This window comes from Lithobates pipiens, unplaced genomic scaffold (genome assembly GCF_037356315.1).
Source record: "Lithobates pipiens isolate NorthernLeopardFrog02 unplaced genomic scaffold, aLitPip1_a1.2 Scaffold_23, whole genome shotgun sequence".
Taxonomy (NCBI): Eukaryota; Metazoa; Chordata; class Amphibia; order Anura; family Ranidae; genus Lithobates; species Lithobates pipiens.
In genome coordinates, this window is record NW_027507785.1 from 57,340,219 (window position 1) to 57,353,292 (window position 13,074).

Below are 13,074 nucleotides of genomic sequence, written 5' to 3' on the forward strand. Positions count from 1 at the left end.
AAATGTGCAAATATTTAACGTACAGCTGCAAATATAGGAATGCAGAGATTCAGAGAACAAGGAGGTCAGCGAGTTTGTTTATTTCCAGCACTAGAGGGAAATCCATGCAAACTGAAGGAGAGGGTCTGTCTGAGTAGCTAATGGGATACCAGTAAACAAGGAGCATAAAGATTTCATTACCGTTGGGTATCATTAGCCGGCCTTGTCTGGACAGGCGAAAAATCCCAGGAAGACAAAACACACATTCAGTAATAACTTAACAGCCTAACACTGAACTCCAGGCAGATAGAAAAGACACAACTTATTGCAGCTATGTATTTTATAATTCATCATATTTCTTTTTTTTTAACGCATATAGTGTAAGTTCCTGAATTTTGCTTAGCATCAGCCTTATAAATCTGTATCAGTCTGAGATGCAAAGATGGAGGAAATGAGCTTGTTGGGGGGGGGGGTAGGCGGGTAACACTCCATCCATGTTACCCTCCTTGTTGGGCGCCAAGTGTGGGTCACATGGAAGGCCTGCCCCTGGGGTAGGTTCTTTGGGCTTACCCAGCTGATGAACAGGGTCACTCATCCTAGCACAGGGGTAACACCTTGCCCAAAGGCGTGGTCATCAATGCTTGGGAACAGGCACCACGGTCATGTAAAAAGTAAAAAAGGATGGCAATCCCCCAACTCAGAGATGATCCACTTGTGTAAAGTGTTCTTTGCAGAGTTCCTCCAGAAGCTATTGTCCCTTGTCCTACACACTTGTACAGGTGTATGTGTTGCATTAGGAGGGACATGCAGAGCCTATGCCCAATCCACCAGTCAGCGTACCTCCATTACCTCACTCCCAGTAACAGAATGGGGTATTGCCGAGCAAATAGCGTGGACCTCATACATGCTCTCACTTAACTCTTCTCTTTCCGTACTAAGTGGCCAGACCTAGATCTCTGTAATGCTAGGCCAGTCATGGAGACCGTCAGATATGAACAGCTACAGAGGGAGTTCAAGCATCGACCCCCTTGCTACTGAATGACCTGCCACCTACCAGGTACCAGGCCAATGACTGGTTGCTGTTTTCCTTACAGCCACTCATGAACCTTTGCTGCAACAATGTTACACATACCTCCTAATGTTATTATAGACCCTGGTTTCTTATAGAGATGCTAGGATCCCACATGCACCCCTTGAGTAACTTCAGACCAGACCTTGAGCAGTTGAAACAACATTACTGAACTTTTGGCAGAACATGTATAACATGCACTTACATATTTTCCCTAATCAAACCTAACTCTGGCTGCCCCAGGTTACCTGCACAAGAGAAGTCTCTTTGAGAAAAGTCCAACTTGGCAATTCTCTAACAGAGAAGTCCGTGTCCAGGTGTCCTCCGGCAGATCAGTGTTCACGAGCAGATCAAAGGTCCCAGTGAGTCCTTAGCTTAGGTTCCCAATGCATTTTCCAAGTATTCCCCGGAACCCCTGTCCACCAGGACCTGGGCCTCGTCCCTTTTTATATAACACAGGAGGGGGGCTCTACCCCAGCAAAAGCTTGCGAATACGCAAAGGAAACGGCAGCAAAACTTTATTCATTTCACCCTAAACTGGGCAGAGGTTGCTAGCTATATACACACACAGTGGGCAACCTGCCTACAGGCTCATCTAAGCTATGAAAATGCAGGAAATTGGGGATCATCTAAGGTGTGAAGGTGCAAAAATTAAACTGATCTGAGGTGTAAAAGTGCATCAAACGAGGGATTATCTGAGAACTGAAGGCGCAGTAATTTGGGCTGATCTGAGATGTGAAGGGACAGGAAATTAAGGCTTATTTTTAGGTGTGAATATGCAAGAATTGAGAATGATCTAAGGTATGAAGTTGCTGGAATTGGGGCCTACCCAAGGTGTGAAGGTGCAGGAATTGGGGCTGATCTATGGTATGAAGGTGCATGAATTGGGACTGATCTGAGACATGAATGTATGGGAATTGAAGCTTGTCTAAGATGTGAATGTGCAGGAATTAGGGTTGATCTGAGGTGTGAAGGTGCAGGAACTGGGTCTGATCTAAGGTATGAAGGTGCAGGAATTGGGTCTGATCTGAGGTATGAAGGTACAGGAATTGTGGTTGATCTGAGGTGTGAATGTGCAGGAACTGGGGTTGATCTGAGTCTGAAGGTGCAGGAATTGAGTCTGATCTAAGGTATGAAGTGCAGGTATTGGGTCTGATCTGAGGTATGAAGGTACAGGAACTGGGGTTGATCTGAGTCTAAAGGTGCAGAAATGGGGGCTGATCTGAATGTACAGAATAGGACCAGTAGCTGTCATGGAACAGGAACATTTATGCACTTTTGACATTACCCTGGACCCTTAGAGGCAGGCTGGACATCGGGCACCGGACCATGAGAGACAAGCTGGACATTGGGTACTAGACTGTCAGATGTAGACCAGACATCGGGCATTGGACCATCAGGCTGGGCATTAGGCACCGGAAAATCAAGAGCATCCAGAACAGGGCCATCAGGCTTGGCATCCGGCACAGGACAATCAGGCTGGACATCTGGCACAGGACCATCAGGCTGGGAGTCTATGGAACCAAAATGGACAGTAGACAGAAAACCAGTAACATCCGGCTGGGTAGCAGTTGACATGCCCCTGGAGTCAAGCTGGATAGCTGGGACACAGGCTGGATGCAGAGTGACTTGAAGAAAAGGTCAAGGGCCCCACCTGGCCAAATGAGGCAGTCTATCCAAAGGATGGATGGAACTTCTTAGATAGGTTTGAGCAGATATAGTTGTAGTTGAGTAAGGCCAGGTTACTGAAAGACCCGAATATGCAAAAGCATTAGGGTCAATTGGCATGGGTTGGCCTGGAATAACTGATGAAGAGGCAGACTGGACTGCATCAGCATGTGTAGTAGAGACAGACTGAACCACATGGACAGGTGTTAGAGGCAGAAGAACTTAAGGACAAGTTAGCATGGATGTGCATTCAAGGGCATTTAGGAACAGGCAGAGGTAGGACTTTTGGGGACTTCAAGTGAGCACATGTTTTGCAAGTTTTACATAGGAACAGGAGTTTTGCTAATCTCTGGGTTCCTGGCCGTCTTGGCGTCATGTGCTTCAGAAAGCACTTTAAGCCTAAATTAGAGGGGAGCAAACAGCTTTTCAGGGGATAGTTTGAGTTGAGCACTAGACTGATCTTTTAAAATAGAGCCAAAGCATCAGGGAAAGGGCCCTCATCACTCTTGCTGAAGGTAAGATATTATGAAACTTAGAGGAAGTTTTCGATCAGGGCTCAAAGCTGCGTGACAAGTCATCCACCTTAGAATTCTTAGAACCTGGACCCAAATTTTCCTGAACATAGGTTTTCACGACCTGGGTCTTAGGTTATGACAGAGGGTAAGTTTGGCCTCCAGGAGGGGTAGAGTTATGTAGGAAGTCTATCAGAAAATCGCATGAGGGAGAGGAGAAATTTTTCAGTGAATATATCAGCAGAGTCAGCACAACAGGTAGGGGCAGCTGGGACCATGAGGGGACCAGTAATTGGGTGGTTTTATACTTTTATTGCAATTATGAAGGCAGGTCTTGGGACCAGAACCTAATCACCCCGGTAGCCCAATCTATGTGTGGGTTATGAAGTTTAAGCCAAGGATAACCTAAGATAAGGGGATAAGCATGAGAGGTTATCAAGTAGAAGCTGATTTTTTCCCCTATGAAATTCCCCAATGTTTAGAGTAATAGGTACAGTGCACAAGGTGACCAGGCCCATGGACAAAAGAGGGTTACCAGCAGCTAAGACTGAAAAGGGTTTGTGCACATTAGTCAATTGGGTCTGTAGACGGTAAGCTAGGTCACTATCAATTACATTTCTAATGGCATCAGAATCTATGAAAGCTGAGAGGTGATAGGAAAACGTGGCAGAACTAAGTTGCAACTAAGTTAATGTCATGCTTACCCCTAGAGCAGGTGGTCAAGCAATATAACTAGCTTCTTTGTTCTTCACCTACACCAGCCCCCTAGGCACAATGTTATAGTGCCTAGCTACCACGCCGGGGCAAGCACAAACTGAGCACAACAAACAGGTACTTACAGTTGCCAGACAGACTGGTTAGTGACAGCCCGGGTTCATGGCAGGCTGAGTTCTGAGCGTATTCAATATCCAATCCAAGGTCATCAACAAGGGAATCCACACTATCGGGCATGGCAGACAAACATGGAGCTTGGAGCATGTGTTACAAACGCTATCACAAGCATGAGACTACAGGCTTGGCTGGCTTAAATCAGGTTTGATCTCCACCCAAAGACTAGCCACATCAATTTCCTTGCAGGTGGACAGGCAGACAGGGAGAATGAATCAAAGCCAAAACCAGGATGCTGGAAAAAGACCAGCAGTTGTCATGGAACAGGAGTGTTTACATGCTCCTGAAAGATGTGAAGGTGCAGGAATTGGGCTGATCTGGGGTATGAGATTGCAGGAATTGGGCTGATCTGGGGTATGAGATTGCAGGAATTGGTACTGATCTGAGGTATGAGATTGCAGGAATTTGTACTGATCTGAGGTATGAGGGTGCAGGAAATGGGCCTGATCTGAGGTCTGAAAGTGCAGGATTTGGAGTTGATCTTAGTTATGAAGGTGCAGGAACTGTGACTGATCTGAGTTTTGAAGGTGCAGGAATCGGGTTGATTTTAGGTGTGTAGATGCAGGATTTGAGTTGATCTGCGATTTTTAAAGTGTAGGAATTGAGGTTGATCTGAGGTGTGAAGGTGATGATCTGAGGTGAGAAGGTGCAGGAATTGAAGCTGGTCTGCGATGTGAAGCTACAGGAATTAGGGTTGATCTGGAGTATGAAGGTGTAAGATTAGGAGGAGGTAGGAGGGTGCAGGAATTGTTTGAGGCTGGTCTGAGGTCTATGGCATGCTATTGTCCACTGGCTGGTTTTGAATGCTTTCAAAATGTTGAAAAGCTTGTTAAAGAGGAAGTAAACCCTGATGGGTTTACTTCCTCTTTTTTTCCCTGCAAAGGTAAAGCATAATGGACTACTATGCATCGCATAGTAGCTCATTATGTGTCACTTACCTGACACAGGAGCCAGCGAAGTCGCCGCTGTCCCCTGTAGTCCGCCGCATCCATGTTGCTGGTGGCGTCTCGCAGCTCCGACGAATCACAGCGGCGCAGCCGCGATGACGTCACTCCCGCGCATGCGCACGGGAGTCGCGTCTCGCAGCTCCGCTGCTGCCATACGGCGAAGCCGCGATGACGTCACTCCCGCGCATGCGCACGGGAGTCGACAAATTAGGCAAGTCCATTCTTGGATTTGCCGCATTTAGTGCGCCTGCTCGCCGCTGTCTACGGCGCATGCGCCGTAGACAGCGGTGCCCATTTTCGGGCAAATATCTCCTAAACCATATAGGTTTAGGAGATATTGCTTGGACCTACAGGTAAGCCTTAATCTAGGCTTACCTATAGGTCCAAGTTGTTTGGAAGGGTTTACTTCCTCTTTAACCCACTCTCTAGAATCTCAACATCAGCCAATTTCTGTTACTGGTGGCTTAGCAAAGTACACCTCTCTTCATAACTGTGTGGGCAGCTTTGATTCCATTTATGACATCACATAGGCTGGAATTAGAATGTTTATACAGAGGAATGTGTCAGCCATTAATGTTAAAGGGAACGCCTGTGTATTTTTAAGTAGACGTAAATGTTACCAGAATGAATGAATGAAAGTGCCCTTCCCTTTTTCCAGGGTTTTTTGGTACATAGCATTTTTGATCTGACTCTGATTTTTATCTTTAAGTATATCTAAATGAAAGAATAGTAAATGTTTTATATTGCAGTTTACTAGTCCTTAGATGTGGTGGCTGCATTCATTTTCCTTTTTCAGGTGTTTTCCTCTATTATCCCCTATTTTCCCCTTGGGTTTCTGCTAGTAACACACTTCCTTTCCTAGGGTGACAACACTATTTGTACTATGTTTGGAAGGAGGACCAGTGTTGTCGTCATAAGCCCCCAAATTTGGACTACACGTTGCTTGATAAAAAAGAGAGCAGAGGACAGGGAAGGATTTCTGGCAGGATCAGCAGGTATTTTTTTGTTGGACTTATCAAACAGATATAATAAAAATGGTTTCAATGGTATATTTATACAAACACCCAACATCTCTAGGACTTGAAACTATTTACAAGAGGATGGGCTTCATTCAGAAGATATAATATGTACATTTATATGTTTTTGCAGTGACCCTGGACAATCTGAGAATATTCTTTTGGGGCATATCTCTGGTTTGGGATATGTGTTCTACTACAGGGCTCAACAGTTTAAGTCCTGAGCTACTAGCCAAGCCTCAAGGGTTATTCGCCACCAGTTGCCCCACCAAAACCCTACCCTGCCCCATCCCTAATCCCACCCCTAAACACGCCCTCATAAATTATTGAGTGAAATTACACTTAAATGTTTTATGCAGAATTAAGTTATAAAAATAAATATTAACAACAACTTTATCAGTGCCTATCAGTGCAGCCTCACCTGTGCCCAACAATGTAGCCTACCTGTGCCCAACAATGCAGCCTCACCTGTGTCCATCAATGCAGCCTGGCTGTGTCCATCAATGCAGCCTGGCTGTGTTCATCAATTCAGCCTGCCTGTGTCCATCATGGAGCCTGCTTGTGTCCATCATGAAGACTACCTGTGTCCATCATGGAACCTGCCTGTGTCCATCATGGAGCCTACCTTTGTCCATCATGGAGCCTACCTGTGTCCACCATGGAACCTACCTGTGTTCATCATGGAGCCTGCCTGTGTCCATCATGTAACCTACCTGTGTCCATCATGGAACCTACTTGTGTCCATCATGGAACCTGCCTGTGTCCATCATGGAGCCTGCCAGTGTCCATCATGGAACCTGCCTGTGTTCATCAAGGAACCTGTCTGTGTCCATCATGGAGCCTACCTGTGTTCATCATGGAGCCTGCCTGTGTCCAATATGGAACCTGCCTGTGTCCATCATGGAACCTACCTGTGTCCATCATGCAGCCTACCTGTGTCCATCATGCAGCCTGCCTGTGCCCATCATGGAACCTGCCTGTGCCCATCATGGAACCTGCCTGTGCCCATCATGGAACCTGCCTGTGTCCATCATGGAACCTACCTGTGTCCATCATGCAGCCTACCTGTGTCCATCATGCAGCCTGCCTGTGTCCAAAAATGCAGCCTACCTGTGCAGGGGAAGAGAGAAGAGAGCAGGCGGTCATATTATCAGAGAGTGGTGACATCGCTGTAACAGCTTACATTTCAGTTGCTATGTGTTCTCGCAGTCACATACAGCCCCGCCTCCTGGTCAGGGACTTTGTTATACGACACACGTCCTGGGATTGGACAGGTGATCTGTCTATCAAAGTATCGGGACCAGGAGGCCGGCTGTATGTAACGTGAGCGGCGGGAACTCACGGCAATTGAAATGTATAAAGCTGTTACAGCGATGTCCCCGCTCTCTGATAATCTGGAGTCTGCTCTCCTCTCTCTTCCCCTCCGCAATCACTGGGAGAATGGGTGCTCCCCCCCCCACCCAGGCAGCCCGGGCTTGCCAGCTCTCATTTTCCACTCGCAAAATGCGAGAAGGTGAGTGGAAAATTTGAAGGCTGTTCTAATATATATATATATATATATATATATATATATATATATATATATCTTTTTTTTTTCACCTTGGTGGTGTGACACCTCCCTTTATGGGGTTTGGATTTTGAAGTCTATTTTTGGGATATAGTTCATACATAGTGCCAGTTAAAGGGGTTGTAAAGGTTTGTATTTTTTCACCTTAAAGTGGTTGTAAACCCTTACAAACCACTTTGACCTACAGGTAAGCCTAGATTAAGGCTTACCTGTAGGGCCAAGAAATATCTCCTAAACCTATACGGTTTAGGAGATATTTACCTGAAGACAGCCACCTCTGTCTACGGCGCATGCACTGTAGACAGCGGGACGTAGGCGTACTGGGCAAGCCGCAGATCGCGGCGATATGCCGCTAGTGCCGGCTCCCGTGCGCATGTGCGGGAGTGACGTCATCGCTGCCCCGGTGAATCACAGCGCCGGAGCAGCGAGACCCACCAAGAAGATGAACGCACGGAACTACAGGGGACAGTGGTGACATCGCTGGCTCCTGTGTCAGGTAAGTGACACATAATGGACTACTATGCGATGCATAGTAGTCCATTATGTTTTACCTTTGCAGGGAATCAGAGGAAGAAAACCCATCAGGGTTTACTTCCTCTTTAATGCATCCTATGCATTAAGATGAAAAAACACCTTACAGTCACCGGCCCCCCAGCACCCCCATTTTACTTACCTGAGCCTGAATTTCTGTTGACGCGCCCCTGCCATTCCTCTCTCCATGGGTCCCCAGCTCTTGATTGGATAGATTGATACCAGCTCAGCCACTGGCTCCCTCTGCTATCAATCAAATCCAATGACGCTGGGCGCCGGGGGGGCGGGGCTAAGTGCTGCATTCGGCCTCTATGGACGCAGAATGCTGGACTCGGGAGCGTGCCCGCAAGGTAACCCCCTCGAGAGAGCGCTTCTCCAAGGAGGTTATCTGATGCAGGGAGGAGGAGCAAGAGCCACCGAGGGACCCCAGAAATGGATGTTCGGGGGCCGCTCTGAGCAAAACGGGCTGCACGGTGGAGGTAAGTATGACATGTTTGTTATTTAAATTTTTTTTAAAAAACGATCCTTTAGTATCACTTTAAGAGGGGTTATTTATTTTTTACTATATCTAACTTGTTGACAATATTAACGCACCCCCTGCCTTGGCTCTGCGTGCAAAGCTGGTAGAGACATCCCCAAAAAGACTTGCAACTGTAATTGCAGAGAAAGGCGGTTCTGCAAAGTATTGACTCAGGGGGGCGCCATACAAATGCCCCCCACACTTTTCACATATTTATTTGTAAAAAAAAAATTGAAAACCATTTATCATTTTCCTTCCACTTCACAATTATGGGCCACTTTGTGTTGCTCTATCACATAAAACACATTAAGGCTCTGTTTCCACTATTGCGAGTTGTTATGCGACTTGACACATGTGAAGTCGCATGACAAGTCAAAACCCATGTATTTCAATGGCCCCCGTTCTAATTGGTGTGACTCAAGTCACAGCGACTCCAAAAAAGGTTTTTTTGCACTACTTTGTTCCGACTTGTTCTCCTATTGGTTTTCACCAGTCGCATGACATTGCATCAGAAATCGCATTGCAAAGTCACACTGTAAATCGCGCGACTTTGGGGTTGCAATAGTGTAAACGGAGCCTTACGTTTTTGGTTGTAACATGGCAAAATGTGGAAAATTTCAAGGGCTATTACTTCATGACTTCAATATAGGGGAGGACGAGACCACAAGAAAGTGTCATGAAGTTCTGCTAGCAATAAACTGATTATTGTAGAAAAAAACGTGCACAGAGAAGCTGCTAATATGATTGAAGACATGAACTCGTTGCACCCAGCCTCTTTTCTCTGTATCAGGAGGGGTTTTTCGCAGTAAAGCGTACACCTGTCTGCCAATCAGTTATTATGGGATACCTGAGATAGTGGTGGAGCCAGCTACACTGCTGCATTCCTCTGACTGCATAAACATTTACATTGCAGCAGGGAGGCGCAGATCCTGGCAGATGTCGGGGTCAGGGAGTTTGTTGACTGTGGCTGCTTGTGTTCAGCGTAGAGAAAGGGAGCAGGGGGAATGAGGAGAGAGGGGTCATTGAGGACAGCAATAACCAGGGGAGGAATGAAATGTAAAGACACCAGCAATATCTATTTACCCTGAGCAAATAGCATACAAAAAAAAAATGTTGCTTAGCTTGGTTACAGCACAGAAGCATTTCAGCTGCAGCTCCCCAGAAATTAAGCCTCGTACACACGATCGGATTGTTGGCCAACAAAACCGGGGACTTTTGTCCGAAGGGCTTTGGCCCATACTTGTCTTGCATACACACGGCCATACAATTGTTGGCCAAGAATCACGAACGTAGTGACGTACTACGTAGTTTTTCAGCTCTTTAGCACCACTCTTTGGGCTCCTTCTGCTAATTTCGTGTTAGTGCCATGATGACGTTAGCTGTGACGAAACGGCCGTAGGGACGTTGTGCATACATGCAGTGTGCGTACGCAAAACACTTTTTTGGAGATTAGCAGAGCTTTTTTATCTTTTTATCCTTGCAAGGAATGTCTTTATGTATTGTGAACCTGTTGGTACCTTTTTTTGAATAAATTAGTAAGAGGTATCTCTGCACTATTGGAGTCTTTTTTTTCTCCTTATAACTTTTTGCGGAAATCCATTGGATGACCACATCCCACTGGTGGAAGGAAACGTCTATTGATGCGCAGCGATCGTCTCCTGACAGAAGCGCCTTTGAAAGCACTTTCCACAGACGTTGGCCGGTTACCTGTGAGGACAGTCGGTGGTACTTCAACAGCAAGCCTGCTGTTCTACTAATGCCGCGTACACACGGGCGGACTGTATGGCGTACTTAGTCCGTCGAAACACATTTCAGCGGACAGTCCGCTCGTGTGTGGGCTTCAGCGGACTTTTTCAGCGTGCAGTCTGGCGTACTAAGTATTTCGGATTTTTCTAAATTCTGTCCGTCGTACTTTGGTTTCAGCGGACAATCCGCTCGTCAGTAGGCTAGTTCGACAGACTAAGAATGGCGCATGCCCAGAAAGGATTTACACGGCAAAAGGTTGCATTGCTGTGTATTGGACTTCCTATTTCTAGTCCCGTCGTACGTGCTGTACACGTCATCGCGCAAGCTTTCGACGGACTGTTTGGGTATCCGTGTGTGGTCAAGTCCGTTCAGTCGAAAGTATGACGGACTGTCTGTCGGATTGTATGACGGACTAAGTACGCCATACAGTCCGCTCGTGTGTACGCGGCATAAGCCTTATGTGACCCGCCTGAACAAGGGTGGTCGCTGGCTTTTTGGTAAGCCTCCATTGCTTATTCCTAGGTGACGGGCTGCACTCGTGGTGGAAACTTATCATTTGGATTTCGTTTGTGAACACTTCTTTGTTGGATTATTTCACCCATGAACTGTTTTTGCGTTTGATACACGTGTTTGTTGCTTATGGATTGATCATATTAACACATATGAACTATTATGATGTTTTTTTTTATTTTTTTGATTACTTGATTGTTTAGAACACACCTTTGTATAATCAGGCACGGTTTTTATTCATAATCACTTGCATTATTAGTTCATTACCCAGCGCTGTACTTTTTGTCTATTTATATTTCTCTGTGCCCTATATCGGGGTTATAGTGCTTAGCTGCAGGGTATCCTTCACGGTTTATTTATTCATTTATTTACGTATTGTTTATTCCACACCTAGCGCAATTCTTTTCTTTTTTAATTTTAGGAACCCAGGGAGCTGTGGGAAATGGAGTTAAAGGTGTCTGCGCCTGCATCTAAGCATGGAGAGTAAATGGACACTCCACTAGACTGGTACATTTGCTTTTAGGTCCAGGAGATCAGGAATATTAGTATTCAGTACAAAGATCCTGGTACCAGGAGAAACCCCCTCTCTCTCCCCCCTCTCCCTCCCTCTCTCCCCCTCTCCCCCCCCTCTCTCTCTCTCTCCCCCCCTCCCCCCCTCTCTCTCTCTCTCTCCCTCTCTCCCCCTCTCTCTCTCTCTCTCTCTCTCTATATAAATATATATATATATATATATATATATAAAACACTAATCCACTCTATATGCCCAACACTAACCATTCCTGTAGCATGGAACTATGTGTCAGAGGGGGCTGAGTCACCGGGTGGCCCCGCCCTTCTATAAATAAGAACTGTCAGAAGAAGAGAAGCGTCACACAGCGGGAGCCTCCCATTGCGCGGAGCGGCCCGAGAACCAAGAAGAGACGCCGTGGAGGAAGATGCCAGATGAGAACATCGGAGCAAGAAGAAGCGGATCGGAGGAAGAAGAAGACAGAGGAAGAAACCGATGGATGAAGAAAAGAAGAAGGAAGAAGACCAGAAGAAAGAAGATGAAAGAAGACTTTAATAAAGGAATTGTCAAAGACCGTCTCTTGTCATTTTTAACACTTTTTTGGTGAAATGGTAGGGGTACTTTTGTACCCCCTTACCATTTCACACAGGGGGGAAGCTGGGATCTGGGGGTCCCCTTGTTAAAGGGGGCTTCCAGATTCCAATAAGCCCCCCTGCCCGCAGACCCCCCACAACCACCGGCCAGGGTTGTGGGGATGAGGCCCTTGTCCTCATCAACATGGGGACAAGGTGCTTTGAGGGGCTACCTCAAAGCACCCTCCCAATGTTGAGGGCATGTGGCCTGGTACGGTTCAGGAGGGGGGGACGCTCTCTCGTCCCCCCTCTTTTCCTGCAGACTGCCAGGTTGCGTGCTCGGATAAGGGTCTGGTATGGATTTTGAGAGGGACCCCCACGCCATTTTTTTTTTGGGTGGGGTTCCCCTTTAAATCCACGCCAGACCTGAAGGGTCTGGTATGGATTTTGAGGGGGACTCCCATGCCATTTTTTTTTGGTGCAGGATTCCCCTTAAAATCCACGTCAGACCTGAAGGGCCTGGTATGGATTTTGAGGGGGACCCCCACACCAGTTTTTTTTTTTTTTTTGCCGTGGGGTTCCCCTTAATATATATACCAGACCCGAAGGGCCTGGTATGCTCTTGAAGGGGAACCCATGCTGTTTTTTTTTACATTAAAGTCATGTTGTAAGTCGCGCTGTGATTCACACTCAAGTCGTGTCGAAGTTGCCCCCCAAAGTCGTGCTAGAAGTCGTGTTGCCCCTGTGTGAATGAATGGACTGTTATGATACAAGTTCAATAGACACAGATTGTTATTGTTAGAGTCACATGGAATCTCCTATCTGTATCGAACTGTGTCAAAAACGAAACCGTAAATAAAGCATTTATTTATGTTGGCTCTTTCGATCTTACGATAACGAAAATACCTGAAATTCGGACGAAAATGCATGCACATGTCTATTCTTATGTACATTTTGAAGATTAATTTCTCCACAGTGCCTGCAGCTACAAAGGTCAGTGAGGGTTTGTTCTAAAGCTTATTTACTGCTTAATAGAAATAA